This window comes from Dermacentor variabilis, chromosome 5, assembly GCF_050947875.1.
Source record: "Dermacentor variabilis isolate Ectoservices chromosome 5, ASM5094787v1, whole genome shotgun sequence".
NCBI lineage: Eukaryota > Metazoa > Arthropoda > Arachnida > Ixodida > Ixodidae > Dermacentor > Dermacentor variabilis.
Genome location: NC_134572.1, coordinates 184,420,149 through 184,442,466, shown reverse-complemented (window position 1 = coordinate 184,442,466; position 22,318 = coordinate 184,420,149). Strand labels below are relative to the sequence as shown.

The 22,318-nt window shown below is 50.2% G+C and overlaps 1 protein-coding gene across 3 annotated transcripts in view; it reads left to right on the top strand.

Annotated features, from left to right (window-relative positions):
- LOC142583379 (uncharacterized) overlaps positions 1 to 22,318 on the top strand; it is a 179,551-nt gene that overhangs the window by 86,526 nt on the left and 70,707 nt on the right. For 2 of the 3 annotated variants that reach the window (XM_075693810.1, XM_075693813.1), the window contains exon 2: positions 14,973 to 15,037. The exons of the other annotated variant lie outside the window; for it this stretch is intronic. The gene's annotated coding sequence lies outside the window, so the exon portion shown is untranslated. The remainder of the gene's footprint in view (positions 1 to 14,972; positions 15,038 to 22,318) is intronic. 3 annotated transcript variants of the gene reach the window in all.

Below are 22,318 nucleotides of genomic sequence, written 5' to 3'. Positions count from 1 at the left end.
GAAACGTTGTGGAGCGCCACAAATACTGCCCACCCCAGGCACTTCCAACGAGATAGACTTAGTGTGGCCGGTTTTATTCGGGAAAAACGAAAGCCCACCGAGTTTAAAAATTACCACGTGACAGCGCGCTCTGTGCGCCCGAATCCGCCGCGATTACGGCGCTCTCATGAGTGATTTGTAAAAAAAAACTTCGCTCGCTTCGCGCCTTTCGTGCTGCCCACGACAGAGCTTCGAGTTGTGCTTGGTTTCGAGATAAACGCCAGCGGGTTCGGGCAGCATTTGAAATACGAAGCGGCTCCCGTTTCTGCGGCGATAATTGCACTCTCACGCTAGCAGAATGGATGCGGAGGAAACACGACAACCTCACGAGTTCGAATTTGGGAGCAAGACCCCAACAAGGAGACACGCATTATAACAAGCTTGATAACGTCTTGTGAATTGCGCTGGTTGTGGCAAAAGGAAGAATTGTAAACTGACACGGAAGGTTGCATTTTGCTTCCTGTCCATTCCTTGTCGGCAGAGAATTTGTAATTTCATATTACTTTCGTGCCTTTTCCATGTCGTACAAAAGTTCCACTCAGATGGCTCTCTTTATAGATAACGGTTGTAGAGATTTCTTCGCTGTGATGTTTATCTAAAGAAGAGAGAGAGAAAACAAGGATAACAAAGCCAGGGAGGTCAACCATCCGGTTTTCTACCCTACACTGGGGGTGGGAGAAAGGGGAATAGAAAGAGGAAAAGGGGAGAGAGAGTAAGACTGAGTGCGTGTGGGAGGGACACTATACTAAAGAATGTGTTCAAACAGGTCGCACTCTGCCATAATGTTGTATTGGCACCTCTTCAGCTCGTCCGATGTAGCTTTTTTGATGACGCAAGACGGTATCTCGCTGCTTCAGCAATGTCTGCCTTTAGCGTTTCTTGTTTAGTTGTAGGTTTGCGGTATACTCGGTCTTTCGCATGTCCCCACAAGCAGTCAAGAGGTGTCAAGTCCGGTGACCTTTCAGGCCATGCCACTGGTCCATGCCGCCCGACCCACTGGCGTTTGAAGGCATCAAGCCAGGCTCGGGCAAGGCTGCTGCTGTGAGCTGGTGCACCGTCGTGCTGATACCAAGTTCGCTTTAAAAACGCAAGAGGAAGATCAGAGCGAAAACCTTCGACTGGGCTTTCCAAGATGTTCACGTACCGCTGAGCAGTGGGCATGTGGTAAAAAAAGATGGGGCCATAATATTCTTCCGTCAAAGATACCGCACCACCCACTGAATGACCATTTGTGCTCGTTTCTGGTCTGCGCCACCCAATGCGTGTTCCTATCGCTCCAGTAATGCGCATTACGAATGTTGACTTGAGAATTTCTGGAGAAGGTTGCCTCATCTGTCCAGAGCACTTTGTCAATAAAATCCGGTATTTCGTCACTGTTCACAAGGATCCAATTTGAGAAATCAAGCCGCCATTGAGTCTCTTTCTTGTAGCTTTTGATGCAGTTGTAGGTGATACGGATCCATTTCAGCCTTCCCAAGAACTCTTGACACTGAAGGCTTTGAAATGCCGACCTCACCACTCGCATCATTCACGCTGGAATGAGGGTTTGCAATCATGAAAGTCGAAATGTCTCCTTCAGCCTCATCACTGATGGTCCCCTTTCTGTGCCGCGTCTTCTTGAAGCTACCTGTTTCTTTGAACGTCGAGTAACCCCTCGTAATAGTGTTCGCGCTAGGTCTTCCCCCACATTGCCAATTTCGGTATACCTTGGCAGCTTTCCTCTTGTCGCCCCGTGCCGCTCCCAAGGCCAAGACCATGTTCGCCTTCTGCTCGCTTGAGTACGGCATGCTTTAGGCACTGCGAAAAAATTCTTCGAAACGGTTGCGCGGCACGACAGTAATAGACAGTCGAGCTCACATGCATCTAGCTGCTGGCACAGCTTGGAAGATAAGCGTCGTTGTAACAAATGATGCTCTCTCTCGCACAGGTTACAAATGTATGATGCATGGTTTGTGTGTATTTTTTCTATTCCACATCGACTTGAACGCTGGAAAAAAGAAAAATTGCTCTTCTCGTCATATCGGAATAAACGACTGCTGACGAAGCGCTTTTTCGGAGCGCCATCACCCGCCGCTGCCGGTAATGTCAGAGCCGAGCAAAGGTTGAAGCCCTTTCTCGTAAGTGAAGGGAAGGCGCGGCGCTGGCGATGTTCTTAAAGATCACTCATGAGAGCGCTGTAATCGCGGCGCATTCGGGCGCACAGAGCGTGCTGTCATGTGGTATTTTTTTAAATCGCGCGGGCTTTCATTTTTCCCGAATAAAAACGGCCACGCTAAGTCTGTCTCGTTGGAAGTACCTGGGTTAGGAAATATTTGTGAAGTTCAACTTTCCTATCGACGCCTAAACGTTTCAAGCTATATTTAAAAAGTTAATTAGTTTATCTCGGTTAATAACTAAAAAAAGAAATACGAGCAATATTATGGTACTGCAAGTTTAGATAAACGCTAACAACGTCCACGCGATTTGTGTTCTGAAGAACGCATAGAGAGAGAGAAAAACTTTATTTTCATGTTGGGTGGTATGGTGGAAAGGCCCTCATTCCAGAGCCTCGCTTGCGGCATTCTTCAGTGCAGCACTGACAAACGCCGCAAGGTACCGTTGGTCGTCGGCGCTGGCTGCTTCTGTCAGCCACCCGGCATGGGGTTTAGGGGAAAGATTTGTGGGGGCAGGAAGGGGAGGTGGGGGTGGTCCACAAGACCAGAGGATATGGGATGTGTTCGGGTGTTCGCCACAATATCGGCAGGGTGGGGGATCTTCAGGTAAGAGGCCGCGGAAGAGGTGCATTCGCGCGGGTGTAGGGAGTGTTTCAGTCTGGGCCTGACGAATCAGTACACCATGTTCACGGGTGAGCACTTTGCTGAGCTTGGGGAACTTGCGCCTTGCCTCTTGATATGGCCGCAGAAGCAGGCGAGCCCACGTTTTCGTCTGGGCTGGTCGCGGAATGCAGGGTGCCTGGTTCAAAGTCTCGCAGGCGAGCTGATTAGCTCTTTCATTTCCCGGCAGCCCATCATGACCAGGTATACAGATGATTTCCAGAGGACCCCGAAGGTGCTCTTGAATAAATGTCGAAATGTTGGCTGAGAGATCGTTGTGCAACAATTCCCTGCAAGCCGCCATGGAGTCGGTAAATATGATTCTTGAGTAGGCTGAGTTACTAAGGGGCATGTGTTTGATCGCGGTTGCGATTGCTGTCAGTTCCGCTAAGGTCGGATCTGTCTCTGGGAGTAGGTTTTTTTCGAAATCTGGGTCCAAGTTAGCTGGGACATATGCATATATTGATACGGAACAGAAGCATATATATATATATGCAGTTCGTCTGGATAGCGTGGCGTGTTATTGAATGATATATTGGTGAGGTGGTTGAGCTCAGTTAATCGCGACAGGGTTGTTGTCACGCCTCGCAGACGCAACGTGCGCTTCCAGTGAAATTTGTGCGCATGCGTTGCTCTTGCTGAGCCTCGTCGCTTCGCGCCGTCATCGGGCACTGGCCGGCCATTCGGCGCGGTACTGCGGATGTAAACTGTAGTGTTCTACGCAGATGTGTAAGTTGGCTTTCCCGCCGTGCGTTTTCGGCGCTCACAGACGAATCATTGAGACAGAAAGCCTCGCTTTAAAAGCTCTGCGCTCGCTACTTTTTCGTCAGGAATGATATATACGTGCCAGGACTATAACGCGCATGACCGCTCGTGACCACTCGCGCAGCGTTAAAGAGACCGAAAGGGCCGAGGCAGGTGACGCTCATGGTGACGATGGCGCGGAGTGCAAACGCCTTCGACGCTTGCGGTCGGCGACGGGCTTCCGTGGTGTGCTGAGCACGAGGTCGCCTGTTCGATCACCGACTGCATTCGAGTGAGCGCGATGTGCAGAAAGGGGAAATAAAATTAAAAAAACACTGCTTTTGTGGGTTGGTTGAGAACCCTGGATGGTTAAAATTAATCGGAGCACCCCCCCCCCCCCTTTTTTTTTTAACTGTGTCTCTCGAGCCTTTCTGTACCTGTAGGACGTTAGACAGGTTAAGCCCAGTGATACCATAAAGTGTCGGATCCAGAGCGCTCAATCTTCCAGACAGTGGAGCAACTGTTTGCTGCGAGTAATGAGTGTTCCTACAGCTGAGCTGTGCGTCCTGTAGACGCACTTCCTCTCACAGAATACTCGGGCTTGCATAAAGAGAGTCAGCACCATGCCGTTATGCGTCTGCACACGCTTCATCCGTGAGGGACACGTTTGTAGAATTGATGTAATGCAACATGCATGCCGGCGAGAACACAGCTATACCATTGGCGAGCCCGTGACCGTAATTTGAGGATAATATAACGAGGGCAAATGAAACGGCTTTTAAGAGCAGGAACGTGCCCCGACGTTTCTCGTTTTGTTGCGAATCTTGGCTCGCCCACTGTCAGTTTGCTTGAAGCCACGGTGCTTATACATATAACTTAGCATAAGCAGTTGTAAATTGCGTCTTGGGCTCACGTTGCAGCTCGGCCTCCTCCTAAGAGGAAACATTGGGTCGGATGCTCCTATCTAAATACATGTAGAAGGAGTATTCGTTTTTCTCGGCAGCCACTGCATCAAATTTGATGAGGTTTGTTGCATTTAAAAGAAAAACTTAAATTCTAGTGACTGTTTGTTTCGAATTTTCGATCCAGGTCGTCAATATTTTATTGAAAAGTGGCAAAAATCTAAAATTTTCTGAAAAAAAAACAATGAAGTTTACAACTCTAAATCAGCAATAAAAATTGATATCACAATTCTGTGCATTGCACATAATAGTACATCTACAGCGGACAAGATTGATATGTTACACATGAGTCTAAAAAAATTAAGTATTATGGAAATACGGCTCTTGCAGAACCCTTGTACATAACATAGCCAATTCACGTAAGATACAAATAGACATATCGAATTTGTCCGCTTTGAATGGTGTAATGGATGCCGTTTACAGAACCGCGATATCTATTCTTGATGCAGAGCTATTAATTTGTAAACTTCGTCCTTCTATGTTTTTCGAAGTTTCGAATTTTTCAAAATATTTTAAACAAAGTTCCGGCCCTAAATCGAGATTCCGCTTCCAACAGACACTAGAATTTAACTTACTCTCTCAAATGCAACAAATTTCATTAGAAGCGATTCAGGAGTTATCTCAGAAAAGCGTTGCTGCGTTTTACATGTATCTGAATAGGCCGCGTCGGAGTTGGGCCCAAGCTAAAGCTTTCTCTTAAACAATTTGCCTAGGGATGAAATACATGAATAATAACTGCATTGCCATTGCCAAAGATGCTGCAAACGAATTCTTAAACGCTACGCACTGTCAATACAAGTAAAATATGTATAATTTCATAAAATGTTGTACTCGTATGTGCCAAAAATTGTGCCCAACATAACTGATGTCAATGCTTCCATGTTTTTTTCTCTATTTAATAAGTAAAGAAAATATCACACCAACTTTAGAATTACATCAGTTCGAAACCAGCAAAGCAGTGCATGCCGCTGATATGAAAAATGTAAAGGCCATGAAATGAACAAGTTGAGGACAAATATGTTAATGAAACTGTGTTATTCAAGATCCTTGTTTACATTCTTGTACATTTGCAACGGCCAGTGAAAAAATCTCAATGGCGCTGTCATTTGCTCCGATGTATTACGCAGGAGCAAATGTCACCGGTCGTGTATCGTGAGTAATTGCACGGAAATTATATTCGCAGCAGAGAGCACGTATAAGAAGCAGGCGTTCTGCAGAATATACGAGGGCGAGTCAAATGAAAGTGAGCCAATGCGAATATATGACAAATGGGGTACTTTATTTAAAAGTAGCCACCATGAGCATTTATACATATATCCCATTGACTAACGAGTCGCGCAATTCCCGTTTCATAAAGCTTCTTGGATTGCTGCTTCCAAACGTCGGCAACTGACTTTCACGTCATCGTCCGAGACGAATCTGGTTCCCTTGAGCTGTTCTTTCGGTTGCCCCAAAATGTGGAAGTCGCAAGGCGACAGATCTGAGCTGCATGGCGGATGTTGCAGCGTTTCCCGCTTCAACTTCGCCAGTTTTATATTAACGACATCGGCGACGTGGGGACGGGCATTGTCGTGGAACAACATGACCCCATTCGACTATTTTTCACGTAGTTTGTTCTTGATTGCGACACGCAGACGATCCGGCGTTTCACAATATCGGAAACAATTGATAGTCTCTCAAGATTTAGCAAATTCTATCAGTAATGGGCCCTGGCGATCGAAAAATAGAAGTCAGCAACACCTTTCCGACGGTAATGATGGCCTTTGCTTTCTTTGGGGGTCGGGAATTCGAATCTTTCCATTGTAATCGTTGCCGTCGTGTTTCAGGCTCGTAGTAGTGGCACCATGGTTCGTCCCCGATCACAATTGCAGACAAGAAATCGTCACCCTTATTGCGATGCCGGATCAGATGAGTAAAGGCAGCGCCGAACTTCTCCGTATTCTGGCGGTGGTTCAAAATCTTGGGCATTCATTGCGCACACAAGAGCCGATAACCGAGATGTTCATGAATTAAGCGGGAGACACACGGTCCGATTCGGTGTCCGATCCGGCGTCCGACGCGCCGGAACGGCAGCCGGAACCGGTGTTTTGCCGTGCCGAAGCGCCGGATCGGACGTCCGGCGTGCGACAAACCGGGCAGATTTTCATCGTCCGACGCGTCTGACAACCGCACCGTCGTTCGTCCGCAGCCAATGACAGCGCGGCTGGCATGTGACGTTTTCTGACGTTCCTTCCACGGAGGCGGCGCTGGCTGGCCGGTTTCTCGCAGTGTTTTTTTTTTCCTTGCCTGCTGCAGTTTGTTTCCTACACGAAATAGTTACCAGTTCAGTAAAATTATCTCGAACGTGTGCCTGTTATGCAAAGCAGCGCCTAGCACACCAGTACTAAGCTACTGGCGAGCTCGGGAGCCGCGACGCGAGGGCATTTCGCGGGCAGACATCACACACCGACCGCCTGAGCGAGGCTGCTTGCTTCGCTTGCACGTTTGCCCTTCGCAACGACTGCGTCGAGTAAACCAATTATATTTAATTACGGGCGACCTAAGCGTACAATGTTAATTGTTTTGGCAAACATAAGCGCTCTTCGACGAGCTCGGTTTGGATGCGTCTGCCTAGCTAGGCCTACCGGCCCTATCGCTCGCTGTTAGCGGAGTCGTCAGTGGACAACGCGCCGTCGTGAAGTGTTCTGTCACTCGCAGGGGCATAATTTTATTGAAAGTGTTCGCGTAAAGCCAAGCAATGTTGTGCAGAGTTGTTTATATTGCGTTTCTCGACGTGGCTATGAAGTCAAGCTGGGGGGGCTGGATCTGGGCGGAGCTTACGCGCCGCTCAAGCTTTCGGATGCACGCACCGTGTGCCCCGAATCGTCGTATGCCGCATGCCGGAGCATGCGGAGCCGCGCGTCGGATCGGACGCCGAATCGTACCGTGTGTCTCCTGCTTTACGGTGGGAACGGTGACGGTGAACCGAACCGTGACTGATGTTCACACGCTCTGCCAGTTCATCTATGCTTATCCTCCGTTCTTGTGCCGTCAGCTCATCAGCCTTTGCAATTTTGTTAGGGGTGATTGCACGATGGCTTTGACCCGGTCTGGGATCGTCTTCGCAACTTTCACATCCTTCTTTGAACCGTTTGTTCTAACGCTTCACAGTGGCCAATCAAATGAAATGTTCAATGTACACGGCCGCCATACGGTGACTAATTTCTTTTTGGGAAACACCTTCAGCTGTCAAAAACCTCACGGCACCACGCTGCTCAACTTCTGGAGCGTCCATTACCTCACGCAACCATGTTCAACCCAGTGTATGAGCGCATTAAAGAACATTTATCCTTACACTTGCGTGCCACTTTTGTATATGAAAGATGCCTGCGTGCTACGTGCAGGCCTTGGAGATAATGAACAGAACCGTAATTGCGCGGGGTGGGTAGGCTCTCTTTCATTTGACTCGTCCTCGTACATTAGAGATGCGAAGATACAATGGAATATACAAATGCGATGATACAGCTTGATAAAGGGCAAAAAATTGCTACAGAAAACAAAGTTCACTGCACGTATACACAAAACCTCGCAACAAGATATCTAAACATACGTATAAGTCTCCAATAAATCTACGTAACTAAGAAAAAGTCACGGTATATAATGGGTCAAACAAGGCAAGTAAACATGTTACGCAATCACAGATTCACAGAATCCTAGATCCCGCCCCAATTCTATCCACTCCCCCCCGATGTATTGCGCGCGACGAAAGGCGGCGCGCTTGCTCCCCGCTTTTCTCCTTTGCGCACACAAGACTGAGCCACCATCGTCGGCTCACCCATTTCCCCCCCCCCTACCCCCCACTCTTTCACTCGCACATACAGAATGCGGCACGCGGTCACGATGTTATCGCCCTTGGACTTTATGCGGAACATGAGGGCGACGACGACGGCAGAAATGCGCCTAGAGTCTCCATATAATTGCTATCGCAATAATATAAAAATTGGAGGACGCTTAAGCTTCGCCTTCAAGAGTGGAACGCGACAGCGTTCCCGTCGTCCCGCCAAGGGGTGTAAGACAATGGGCTACGGCGCAGCGACTACGCGCCCCGCATCGGACGCGGTGAGCGTCGAGCAACGCAGCGTTCGGCGCGACAACGAAATGTGCGCCTGAGCAAGCGACGCACGCCTGAGCCTTAGAAACAGCTCCTTTCTAAGGCAACACCGCGTTCACTAGAGGCGCTTTTGTACCGCTTTGAAGCATCGAACTCGTGGCTCAGTGGTAACGTCTCCGTCTCACACTCCGGAGACCCTGGTTCGATTCCCACCCAGCCCATCTTGGAAGTTGCTTTTTATTTATGAAGTGCCTGCCGTGATTTATCGCTCACGGCCAACGCCGCGGACGCCGACACCGACGCCGACGACACCGGCTTTTCTGCGACACGAGCTCCTTAACGCTATCGCGTTAATAAGGGTATCCGGCAGCTGAAGCGTCCCATGGCCTATGACTTTCCGCAAAAGAAGTAACAAAATAGAACTTTCACCATGCGACAATTCACTGCGCCGCAACGTTTTTTTTTTTCCTTTTGTGGGGCGGGGGAACCGTAATGAAAAAAAAAACGCAAAGTATGTTGGCCACAATCAAATGCCTACTTTGGGCAACTAATGTGGTTATTAAAGGAATGTCGAAGAAAACACGAGACGCTTGGTCCCCCAAGAACCATGCGCATATACTGCTTGGTATCCTACACCGGCGATACAAGACTTTCTGGAGAGGTTGCGCTCAAGCGAACGCGGTGCAATCCGTCGAGTCCCCACAATGATGGCGGCGAGCGACCATTGTTTCTTTTTCTCATCTGCTAGCTAGAAAGCGTCCAAAACTCTGCCAGGCGAAAATGCACTCGGCCAGAGAAAACCGAAGGCGCACCGAAGTGCGCCGCGCGGTGGTCGGGGGAACACGAGAAAAACGCATGCGCTCTGGCTGGCTCTGGCAGCCCCCGGGTAGGGCAGCGAGTACCAAAAAAAAAAAAAAGAAAAAAAAAAGAGGCTCAATGTGTCCTCGCGATTCAAAGTAGAAAAAAATAATAACGTAGTTACCTTGGCTGGCTTTATTGTCTTCACTGGATGCTTTGGCGCAGGTGAAAAAAAAAGTTGATATTTTTTTATGTGACATGACGGCACGAATGGACCACCGCAACGCTTGGTCTCATCGGGCCTCGCTGCGAGCTTTGTCAACTTGTCTGATAGTGTGTTGATTTGGCTTGTCTCGTTGTATCGCCCGATGTACTACTTTGGAAAGGTTAATGCACCTTCGGCGTCAAATATTTATGGGAACATTAAACTTACAAAGTTCCGCTATTGAAAATCTAAAGCACACGTTTGGAAATGTTAATGCACCTTTCACATCAAAAGTTTATGAGAACTTTATACCCATAAAGTTTCGGAATTGACATCCACGCGCTCCGTAGATGCCATGATAGAGTGTAAATTCCGCGCCCTCCGCTAGATGCCGCGGCGAGCCCATTCGCTATCAAAACGTCCTTGAAACTTTGTGCTCAGATGGTGCTGCTTGCGTTATGTGACTTCCGGTGCATGGGCATTGCCGCGAAATCCAGCCCGAGTTTGCAATTTTCGCGGTAAAATGGCTTTTCGAGCGTGTAAAAGACGTTCTAGACAAAATCCAGAATGATTTCCTGCGCCGGGGTTTGCTTTGGTCGGTGGTGCATGGACAGCGCGAAAAAATTTCGGGGGGGGGGAGGGCCTGAAGCCCCATAAGCCCCCCCCCTGGGTACGCCCCTGTGTGTGTGTGTGTGTGTGTGTGTGTGTGTGTGTGTGTGTGTGTGTGTGTGTGTGTGTGTGTGTGTGTGTGTGTGTGTGTGTGATAGAGATATAGAGAAACTTGTCCTTCATTTTTGTTTGTGAGTAATGTTAAGGGACGGGGTTTTGCGACCTTCAACAGCGTCTGCTTAGAGCTCGAACCATGTTGACCATCGAGAGGGTTCGGCAGGGAAGGCGAGGTGATGTAAGAACAAACAAGAGAAGATTAATGCATCATTACGGGTGAGCGGTGCGCTCCAAGACAAAAAAAAAATACAGGAACGTTCAGCGTGCGTGCACCTGCACGCAAAGGCAGAGACGATGCGACTCCACGTGGTGGCTCGCTGGCTTTCTTATTCCCTCCACCATCCGGGCAACCTGATTCACTGCTGCTCCCTGGTAGAGGGCCTTGTCAGGACACGTCGGGTCAACCCGCACAGAGGGTCATGGCAGGGAAACCACTCCCTGGCGTAGAAGGGTGGAACGTAGGACAGAGGGGAGTAGGATTTGTACATTCCGCGCATAATGACGTCGCGCGCACCCGGTGGTCAAGGGTTTTCACGTAGACGAGCCTGACGATCAGGCACGTCGTGCCCCAGGCGTGTGGCATCTGTGCCATTTATTGCCGCACAAAGTGAACCGTAACGGTAAGCCACATGTGATGTACGTCCTTAGTGTTTGCTTACCGTTTGCGACCCCGTTTCCTTCTGCTTTTGGATGGAATGACGTGCGGATAGCTCTCACAAGCAGCAGCGGAGCTCTGAAACGGGGCGGTGGCTATAGTGCTACGTAGTGTCATTGCTATGAGCATGTACAGGAACACCAGGCTATGCGCGTACCCTCTCCCAGTCCCGTTCTGAGAGCTAAGTAAGCTGACCGCCGGCCTCCGTGACTCGAGCGAAGACATTGCCGCGATACTTGGAGGCCATTGAGCTAATCGACACTTCTGCCAGGTAGATAAAGCGGCGGTTGTCGTAGGTACCTCGCTCGTCGCCGATCGAGGCCAATGTGCTGCGACACGCTCTGATCGGCTCTCCGTGTAGCAGGGACCGGTCAATGTGCGTGACGCAGAGACGAGAAATACTTGGCGGTGCTGGGTGGGGGGGACCTCACGGTGGGCCCCCTCGTTAGTGCAATTTTTTGCCGCGTTCACGGTCTCGCTCGCGAACGCGGCGGCGTGTTTCGTGGACGCGAGCTCGCGATTCCTCCGCGGTGCTGCATGGCGGTTGTCGTTGTTCGCGATCTCGGCTTGGAATCATTCATGAAAGCCCAGCAACCTTTATATATGTGTGTGTGTGCAGCGGGGAAGCAAGTGGTCGATGCGTTCTCGCGGCTTCTTTAGATTCGCTCGTATCTCCTTCCCCTCGTGGCATATCTGGGGGGCCGCCTGTCTTTTTTTTCGCCTTCGCCGTTTCCTCTCCGGGCCGCTGGCCGCTGCTCATGCTGCTTGTGTTGCTGCTGCTTCTGCCGCCGTGTTGTTCGTTTCCCCCCTCTTGGCTCGAAATCGGCCAGGAAACAACTGCTCGATGGGGCACGCGAGTTCGGCGACACTTTTCTCGCCGCCGCGTTGTAGTCTATATACCGCACGCGCGCGCTTTTCAATTTCAGTTTTCCTCCAGGATTCGTGTGGAGGCAAACAAAGAAAACTGTGTCCCCGTGCGCGCGTCCCAAAGTGGGCCGCGCAGGGGAGGGGGCAGCCAGATAGCGCTTGCCCAACGCGGGGCTCGTCGTAAAAACGGCAGCGCGTGCCGAGGGCGCCCGCCTTCCTCGGAGCGCCGCGCGAGCCCTCGTCTCGGTGACGTGCATCGTGACTGTGGGCGAAGGGGATCGCCGTCTCCAGCGCAACGTGTGCCGTAACACACGCGGACGCTCGAGTGTTCCACGCCGCGCAACAAGAACTTGCAGTGCAGGCGCCTTCTATGGGCGCGCGAGGCACCTGCAGCGTTCAAGTGAAGAGTGAACGCGCAAGCGCGTGGCCACGCCGCCGCGCTCCGTGGGGCGCCATCAAGGGGCTTTAGGGCGCCAGCGCAGCGAGCGCGGCCGCACGTCTAGCAAACCTGCGCTAACGCGCTAACGCTTGGAGGCGCGGCTTCGGCTGCGGGGCGAGGCTGCGCTCTTCGGGCGCGCCAAGCCTGCGAAGTGAGCTCGCTCGTTGCATTTAAACGGTCGGATGACTCCTCACCCCGAGCCAGATTAACTGCTTAATTAGAGTTAACCAAACTGTTCTTTATTGAGGAAAAAGAATATTGTTCCTTTTGTGAACTGCTGTAGGAAACGAGGGGGGTCAAATTGTTTTTCGTATACCAACAAGTGTACCGATGTATTTGGGGTTAATTCGTGCTCAAGTTGCCCCAAGTTGCCTCAGGAGAACCGCTAGACATTGCTGTTTGCTGGTTTCCGTAGCAATTCACGTCGACAATTTCGTTTGACGGCAATGGGTAATTTCGTTTCCGCATACCGTGGTCGCCATACATTGCGCTCGCTAAAGGCGTTGCCATTTTTAACATTTATTCAGCACCTGAAACAAAACAAGAAGACTTCTTTAGGAAAATAATCAAGAAAACTTTGTTGAATTGTTTTACATGGTCCTACAAACCGCAGGTTCCTATGTAAGATAGTGTGTTTGTATTTCACTTTGAAATCAGGGAGGTTTCATGTGGACATCCTGCACTACTGAACGCGAAATTCCCTTCAGTGCAACGCAGTCTTGGAGAAAAAAAAAAAAAAAAAGAAGAAAGGTTATGTTCTCAAGTTTACAAAATACCCGAGGAGCTCGTTCGCTGTGAGTGTATCGTGTGGTTATACTCGTTCGAAAAAGCTCGCAGTTTCGCCCGAAAGGCGAAGCACTGATTGCGATAGCAAATTAGTACATAGCTACTATACGAAGTAAGGATAGTAGTTTTATCGGCCGCATAAACTGGTAAAGATTCGCTTACCAAATAAATTAACAATGATATGATGTATAAGCGCGACTGAACGAGTACGTAGAAAGAACACACAGCTCAGACAGCGCTGTCTGTTTCTTTCTGCGTCCTCATTCAGTCACGAGTACACATTATATCCCGGATTCAAACCAACTAGCCCGCCAAGGTGTTTTGACTATAAATAAACAAGCACGGTGTCACGTGCGCACAGTTAAACATGATAACACCTCGCTATAGATGAGCGCGGAAACTCGCTGTCAAAATGCTGGAGTGACGAATCGCGGCAGCAGCAGCGATCGGATTGACCTTCGTGCATCTCTCGCTTCAGCGCGAACGAAACGTCGAAAGCACAGCGGTATGAATGAATGAAGCTACCGGCGCTAGGCGCACTTTGGCCACGCCGCAGATAGATCCCTCGCAAGGTATGGCGCCCGCAGGCCGCACCGTAAGCAGCAGCCGCCGCCGGAGAAGAACGCCCTCCCCCTCACCTCACCCCCGTGCCTCCCGCGCGACAGGAGAGGGCGCGCTTCCGGCCCGCCTCGCTAGGTGGCGCGCGCCGCCGGATTCAAATAGTGTTCCTGTATATGCTCCCGCACGGGAGCATATACAGGAACACTAGATTCAAAGGGTTGAGCCTCAATCACCCATCCATCCATTCATTCCTGGCTCGTGCGCGCGAGATTGAGCCGCATTCGCCCGCTCACCCTCGTACGCGTTCACTCGCGCGTACAGCACAATTTACTGCCATGTTCTGGTAGCTTCGACATCAAAGGTTGGAATTGCAGAAGTTTGCCCGTGGAAAAATAAAAAGTCCCCACTATGCGGTATAAGTTTTCCATTCTTGCAATGCTGTGCTTACAGAATGTGTCTCGTGTGGGAGTCATGCAATCGAGATTATTAATGTGAGGAATTATTTTTTTTTCTGTAATAATTAGGTGATAATTTTCAAAAAAAACTTAGTTTTTGTGGTAGTCAGTCATCCATGCAAGGCTACAATAATTTAAGTGCAAGGCACTATGTTCGTGGTAGACTTGTCGTTTAACTTGGGGCGGAATAATAATATATCTGGACATCGTGTCTGGTTCCAGTAAGCGCAGGCAGTTTTTTGCAAAGGTTATCTGCTTGTGCGTTCCAAGTGTGCTGGAAGTGTGGCACCTATATTACTTATGTTGTTCGCCAACGTTGATTGTTTGCACACTGTCTATTAGCACAACAAGTTTATTTTTGGCACTGGTTTGTTCCATTTCTTTCTCAAAAATCGGGCAATAATTGTGTCAAGTGCTACATTGAACGACATAGACTCCAAAATGCGATCTTTCTGCGAAATTGACTTCAAGCGAAATGTGCACGGCCCTGTATATAGGCGTGGAATAAATGCGATAGTTGGCTTTCCATCCAAAGAGTTCACCCAAGAGGATGTTCAGCATGTATATGCTGGTCTTTCATTTCGTGCGTTACGTTACTATTTACGCTCGTAAACCCTGCCTTAATCCTTCTCGTAACATTTTCCTTGTGTATTACAAGTACGATGGTTCGGGATCTCAACTTCTGCCATCCGTGTACCCGCTCCTGCCATGGCTCTTTTCCGAGATAGTATATGTAAACAAAAAATAGAAATAAATGATTCCTCTGAAACGTAGCAGCACTTCGCTTGTGTCCAACCCATTTGCCCCCCCCCTTTTTTTGTCTGCGCTGCAGGTTGCCAACCCGCGCGCCGCTCACGTGCGTGGTTCGACGGTGCCACCTGACCGCAGCCAGTGGAGGTGAGTACGCGGTGAGCGAACTTCCGCTCCGCAGTGCTTGCGTGCCCGACAAAACACTTCTCGGGAACCTTTAAGCCGTTCAAGTTGCGGGAAATTGAAGCCGCTCCTTTTTGGGGTTTTCGAAAGCTATAGAGCTGGTTGTGCATCGTGGGGAGACTGCTCGAGGACCTTTAAAACAACCGGGGTTATTCTCATTATTCTCACTTTTTTTTTTTTTTTTTTTTTGCAAGGAGGGGACCGTGTATGAACGGGTAGGTGGATTTATGTCTAAGCGCGTGTATCGGTCCTTCATTAACTGAAGTATTCACGTATTGGTCGTAACTTTAATTATCAAGGGGTGACGTAATCACAACCATAACAACCAATTGAGTTACCGAGAGCAGCAGTACACTGGATGCTTCCTCAGGCGACTAGTAACAAACATTTGATTTCATCTCCGCACACAATGCCTCTCATAGAAAGACACGAAAAAAGGTAAAACGTGGCGCATCTTCGATGGTGAATCCTGGGTGGCATATGTATTTCTGCGGTCCCGGAATAACCGCCAGAAATTGATAGCCGCGATAACTGTACTTCTCTTGAGCTCCTCCGGGCCCGACGATAAGCGTTTACAGCAAAGCTCGCAGCTGGGATAGTTAGTTGCGCAGCCTAACGACTACGCACGATATGCAATGAGAACGTCCGTCCTGACTGTAGATTACATAGCTGGTTTGTATATTGGGGGGGGGGGGGGGGGTTACGTGCCAAAGGCTGTTAAGTACGGCCAGCTGCAGTGCAAGTTTGCGAGCCAGTTACGCCAGCGGTGGTAACCTCATCTTGGAATGCCGCCGCCAACCTCTAGCCCCGTCGCCGTTGCGAGTGAAGGAGTTCGACGAAGCAGGCTTTGTGCTGAAACCGCCAACCTCTAGCCTCGTCGCCGTTGCGAGTGAAGGAGTTCTACGAAGCCCCTCTGACGTCGTCTCCGGACCTTTACACCTGTGTGTGTGTGCGGCACGTGTATGTTGGCCCTCATCCTCCTCCAAAAGGGCTGGTCTACGGTGACGTCGAACGGTGACGTCGAACGATGACTGGACGAACGTTTCTGTCCGCTTGGAATCAAGGGGGGGGGGGGGGGGGGACCAAGTGCTTATAAGCAGCGTTTGCCGGCTGCTAGTGTGTGCTTGTTGTGTACTCGTTGTCATGCTCGAAATGTACTCGTAAGCTGTTTGCTGTATGTTAGTCTTGCGGGCTCCATGTGGGAGTCACGCTAGACTGTCGATATATGTCTGGTCTAAGATGTAAATAATGTAAATAAATCCTGTTCACCGAGTTCCTCTCTACGACCTTCAACTCCTTCAAATGGTGGCAGCGGCGAGGCCGTCCGACTACTCCTACATCTGGTTGACAGCGGTGGGATCGTCCGACAACTCTGACAAGGCTCAAAGGGACGACGAAAGAGAAGGAAAAAATTCAGCTGTATTAGTACGTTCTAGAATACCAGAAAATCCGCCCGTGAGAAAAGGCATAGTAACTAGCCAATAAACAGAAAAAAAAAAGGAGAAAGAAAGCAGAAGCGAAGTACAGGTGGCCGCTGTTGGGACTTGGGTTGCGTGGCCGATGTGATCTCGAGTTGGTGTCGTGCCGTGGCAGTTATCAGGACAAGTTAAGAGATAGAAGAACTTTATACAGGTACTACTCCTACCACCGACCGGCGTCGGCGGTCGCAGCGTTATTGCCTGCAGGGGCGACGTCACAACAGCGTTCCAAAGCTGCAGGTTTGGCGGTGAAGCATCCTTGGTCTAAAAAGACCGTCAGGCACAACAGCACCCCCGCACCAAACGTTGCATCAGCAGGACGAGCTGACCAGCGTGGCTCCGCTGAATTGATGTGGCTGGTCAGCGGGCTCATCCGTGGTTCTGGAGGCGAAGCTCTCGCGAGCACAGCCTTCTTTCGTGGCATTCCCCGCGAACACGCAGCAGGCACGGCTTCGAGACCCCTGCAGGTAAGACGAACTCGGCAGGGCAACCATTGTCTAACCACGCACAACGCTGCAAGTGCCCTCTGCACACCTGTCGAACTGCCAGACCTCACTCAAACGAATCAGACCTTACAACTACAGTTCACGCGAGAAGTCCAAGATCTGGCCTCGATTTCAGGTGTTGTTAAGACAACGGCTTCTGAACGGTACCAGAATTGCAGTTACGAGTAATGGTACGATAGCTGCGTAAGCAGGTGAAGTAAACGACCCAGTTTGCCGGAGAGTACTTAATTTTGCACCCGGTAGCCATGACGGTAGCTGGGCGCAGCTAATCTTCGGCGCCACTTGGCAAAAGTGCGGAGTGACATCCGACAACCGAAATAGCCCTCCGCTCGGTGCTGTCTGAATGCGCTCGGCAAAACGAGCACCACATTTTGTAAAGCACAAAACGGCTCAAACCAACCACGAGACAAAATGCAATCGTGGCGAGTTTCGAGAAGCCGTAGTGAGCCACACCGGGCCAAATGCGGGAGGAAAAGAAATAATAAACTCGACATTTACGACGTCACACGGACGCGCCGCCGCTGGTGTTTCCGCGGGAAATTAAGAAAATGAAACGTCGACTTCCTTTTTTTCTTTCTAGTAACCAACTAATTATTTCGAAAGTCAAGATCGTTGTTTTAAAACGATACATAATTCGTGTCCCTCTTTAGTGTCCATGCGAGACTCAGTTCTATTGTGGACGGAGCCCTTTCTAAGCTAGCGCCATGTCACGCAGTGCCGACCTAAACTTGCTCAGCGTACGAGAATGTGGGACGTGGGCGCGCGAACATGTCGCCGATGCTGTCTCTCGTGGAGGCCCCACACCTCTGGCGGGTACGCAGGCCGCTTGCGTCGGCCATTTCTGCATTTTTCTCCGTTGGCCTGTTTCAGTGCGCGCGACGGGGGGCGAGAGGCTTGATAGAGCAACGTCCCTCGCTGCCCTTGGCCGTGGCCGTCGAGAATGGCGACACCGCGTTTTTACGTTCGGTGCGCGCCATGGCAGTGCGGTTAGAAGTCGGCCAACTTATGTTTTGTTTGCGATAAAGCGGATGCAAGCCGGCTGCTCTGTCTGCGCCCATAGTCGCGATCATCTCGCCTCAGCGGTGCGCAAGCGCGACGCGCGCCTTGGGCGTCGAGCCGCGGACACCGCCGATGCTTTTAACCCCACGGAGTTCCTTCGTGCAACAAAGTTTATTCTCTCTCTCTCTCGAGAGAGAGCGGCCGTTTCTCACGCCGCTGAATCGGGCGGCGAGGCGTTTGCCCAAATACGCGCAAGACCAGCGCCTCTACGTTGGTGCACGCACATACAAAGTCGCGCTGCTGCTGTGCACACATGCAGATCGCATGCGCGTTGCGGAAGCGGTCGCCTCGAGCCGCTAGACCTGCGGGCGCTAGCTCGCAGACTTTTCGAGAGCGCGCGACGGGCAGCGGGGCAAGAGACGCCAACGTTGGTGTGCCCGATCACGTGGCACGTTTGCACTCGTAATTGACCCGGGACGCAGCTTGTCTCCGTGTGTACGACTGCGAAGCTTGTCCATCTGAGAACCTCGTACGGATTTCCCGTGTCGCTTCGGGTACCCGCGTTTCGTACATTTCGCGTTTTTACGAGTATACTACTTATATATACTCACCAGACAATAGAGCTTCTCAGTTGTGTATAACGACCCTCCGAGGCAGTCGCTTTACAACGTGATCTAACCAGGAGCAACGCGGTGTATAAGTGCTCGCGTTCCAGCGCACACCTGCCAGGAGCTAACCTTTTGCAGCCTTTCGCTACACCGAGGTCGGATGGGCCGCAGTTCTTTTTCCGTTCACGAAACTTTCTCCGTGTTGCGGATTTCCTCAGAACTGAGTGCAAGGTGAAATTCTGGGAACTGCAGTTTAAAAAGCGGGTGTGCAGAAAAATAAGGATACATATGCAGCTAGAAAGCGGATTAATGAAGCTTGCATTTGGGATGCAGGAAGTACACTGCGTTGCATTGTGTTCGGAGTCAAACTAACGGGTCCGTGGATTTTGGACGCCCCGAGGCGGGCATTTTGTCGCTCTATGCAGAAAGAAAAGGAAGGAAAAAAAGGCGCGTACTGGAAAGAGGTGTCAATGGCCCGGCCAGAAACAGTTGTTTTGTCCGTTGCCACCTGTTTAACGTAAAACAAACGCGAACAGCTCCGTTACGAGCACGTCGAAGCGAGTTCGTGTGCCGATGAGCAAAGTTGAAGTTTTTTTTTTCTGTTTTTAGCGGATGTTGTGCGAAGTAATGTTTTGACGCAACACTCGCGGGATGTAAGTAACATTCGACAGCTCAAAAAAAAAGAAAAAGAAAACAGTAGGCACGAGCTCACGTATACAGCGATGTGTGTATACGGCAACGGAAAGAACACAGGCGCATATATATATATATATATATATATATATATATATATATAATGAAACTTACCGAAGTTGAACCATCGGGCAAGCGCGTGCCGTGTGGGCCAAGCCTGCGCTCCGAGTCGGGGAAGCGCCCACAAGTGTGACATCTTGGCGGGCACACGAGAGCGCTTACGAGAATGTCTCGTAACTAGTGCGTTGCATCATTAAATTCGGTGTGACCTGACTTTAGACATCCTGGTTTGGACGTGGACGTAAAGCGAGCTTTCTGCCGGACGTACTTAAGACCGCCGAGCGACCGGCCGCTTGTTCTCCGCGTGGTTGCCGCGGCGACAGGCGAGGCTCGAGACTGTTGGACGCGAAGTGCGGTGCACTGTCTCCGAAAGAAATGCAGCGCTAAAGCTTTCAGGAATGCGTGCGCGCGCAGCATGGCGAGGGGGATGGCGCACGTCGCTGTTGCGGATCGGGGAATTCCCCCGTGAAAGCTTTCTGCCCGTGACGCGGTGTGTACTGACGCGCGCCGTGCACAGATCTCGGTCGGGAACGAGCAAAACAAGTCAACACGCGGCGGTCACCTGTCGCCGCCACGGCTGACGTCATAGCAGTTTGCGTGGCGGCTCGTTGCGCACCGATTGAAATTCAGAAAAACGGCCGGGGCGGCGTCGCTGTGCCTCCCTCACTGTTTAGCAAAAGGCGCGCCGCGGCGCCGAGATGGCCCCCCACCTCCCCAACCCCCAAGGTCTCCCCTCGCTTATTTATCGCTTTGTTTTTCGCCGTCTCTCGCGTTGTCGACCCGCCGGCTACGCGAGCACCCGCGAGAGGATCACCCCTGAATCTGTGATGCGGCATTGGGAACGCCGCCGGAATGTGCTCGATTTGCAGAGCCACTGACGCAAGGCGTTCGCTTTTCTTTTTCTCTCATGTTTTTTTTGTCCATTGGAGGCGGACGGCTACAAGTGTGCGCCCAGCAAGGGGCGTACTTGAAGACACGATAATTTGCGAAACCTGGCGCGGGTTCTCATTCGCCGGAGCGTGCAAGCTCGCTATCACCTTCGCGGGCAAACCGCGGTGCTTGAACAATCAATGACCACGCGTTGAGTTGCCGCTCCGCCGGTGTAGTCCTTCGACTGAATACCTCGAGTGTGCCGCACAGCGTTTTTTGTTTTTCTGTTTTCACTTGAACGTATAGTGAACCGAACGGGCATAGCAGTTCCAAAAGAAACACCACATCAGCTTATACTGACATTAATTCATTTGGGAACCGCACTTATAATAAGCCTAGCTAAAGAAAGGGCAGCGAACTCTTATCTCTTATTTCGCACCCAGAATAGCGATGCCGATTACATCAGAGTGACGACTTGAATTTCATTGTATTTTCGCCTATTGGAACCGCTTTTATTTAACGGAAGTTTCCAAAAGTACTAGGGTTAAGCCTCTGCTTTCTACATTCTTTCTTTGTTGGAAATCCTTTGACTAGCTTCCGGCAGGCGCTCTCGAAATCTGCGATGTCGCGGAGACTTGGTGCGGGAAGCTTAAGGTGGCCAGTCGCCGCCGTCTGCGGTTCTCGCGGTCATTCTGGCTTTTTGAAGTTTATTTTAGCTTAAAGCGCATGCATCGTACACTTAGACATCTTCCGAGACCCAATAATATTGTTTCAAGGCCTCAAACGAAAAATAACCACATATACAGTTACATAATAACGAACAAATATCAAAATCTAACCTAGATTTTGGTTAACACGTGATACTAGAGCTTCCTTAGACAAGTGCAATGAAGGAAAATATCTGACATTAGAATCGACGTTATCTTAACTTTTCCAAGGTAAATTGCCAATAATGTGCGCGTAATTTTGGTAGCAGGAAACGGTGGCGAGCGCGTTCATCTATTTCTCGGATGCTGACGCAGTGTCATTGTAGACAATTGAAACTTCCTACGAATGAGCTAAAATATGAGCAAGGTTATATACGTCGTTACTTAGATCACAGATCTTCAGTGTGTCGAGTGCTTTAAATGTCTCCGCTGCATTTGTAGCATGCGGAGAGTGCCTTAATTATTATAAGAATTAACAGCCCTTCGTATAATAAGCTGCTGATCACGGCGATACTCGAATGGTGGTCCATAAGTGTAGTACGTAGTACTTTGGTTAAGTTGAGGATTCCTTTTAGCGTGCGGGCAGTTGTAGTAGCCGTCTCACTTTGGTACCTTCGTCACATGCAACCTTTTCTGCGAAATTCCCAGTTTGCTCATAATAGGACGAGCGGAACTTCTTAAAGATAACTGCATGTTTCTTTTCTTTTAGGCAACGCATTAATAGCGGTGACAGACATCGGTAAACGTGTGATTGTAACTGATGCTTGCAAACGAAACATTATTTACTTGCCGTTCCGCGCAGGCGTGTGCACTAAGCAGGAATTGTGAAACTGCAGTGTTAGCTTCCAGGTATCCCCAATCTTGCGGATAGGTGCGTTAACGTCCCAGTTAACACTGCGAAAAAAAAAAAAAAAGAAGAAAGAACACTCTTTCGCGCAATGCACGGCGAAGGTACACGTGGAACGCTAATGCATTGGTCCAGCGCAGTGATGGCGCGTTGCGGTGCCATTCCCGTGTTGAAACGGACTGTCCAATGCTCCGTCCGGAATGGAGTGATGGCACCTGTCAGGAGCCATGCATAACGCTTGCCTCCTTTTGTCGCACCTCGTGGGCATGTTGCGCACACGTTGTCTGAATAAACTTACAATCGAAATTTTGCTGTGGCAGAGTCCGGAACCTCCACTACGGCGTCATTCATTGCCCGTGGAACGTTCCATGCCAATCGGTCAATTAGGCGCACAACGCGTGCCTGTTATTCAGAAGCATGCTGCACCGGCCTGATACACAGCAGAGAGAGTAATTTTTCTTTTTTAAACGAGGTGCA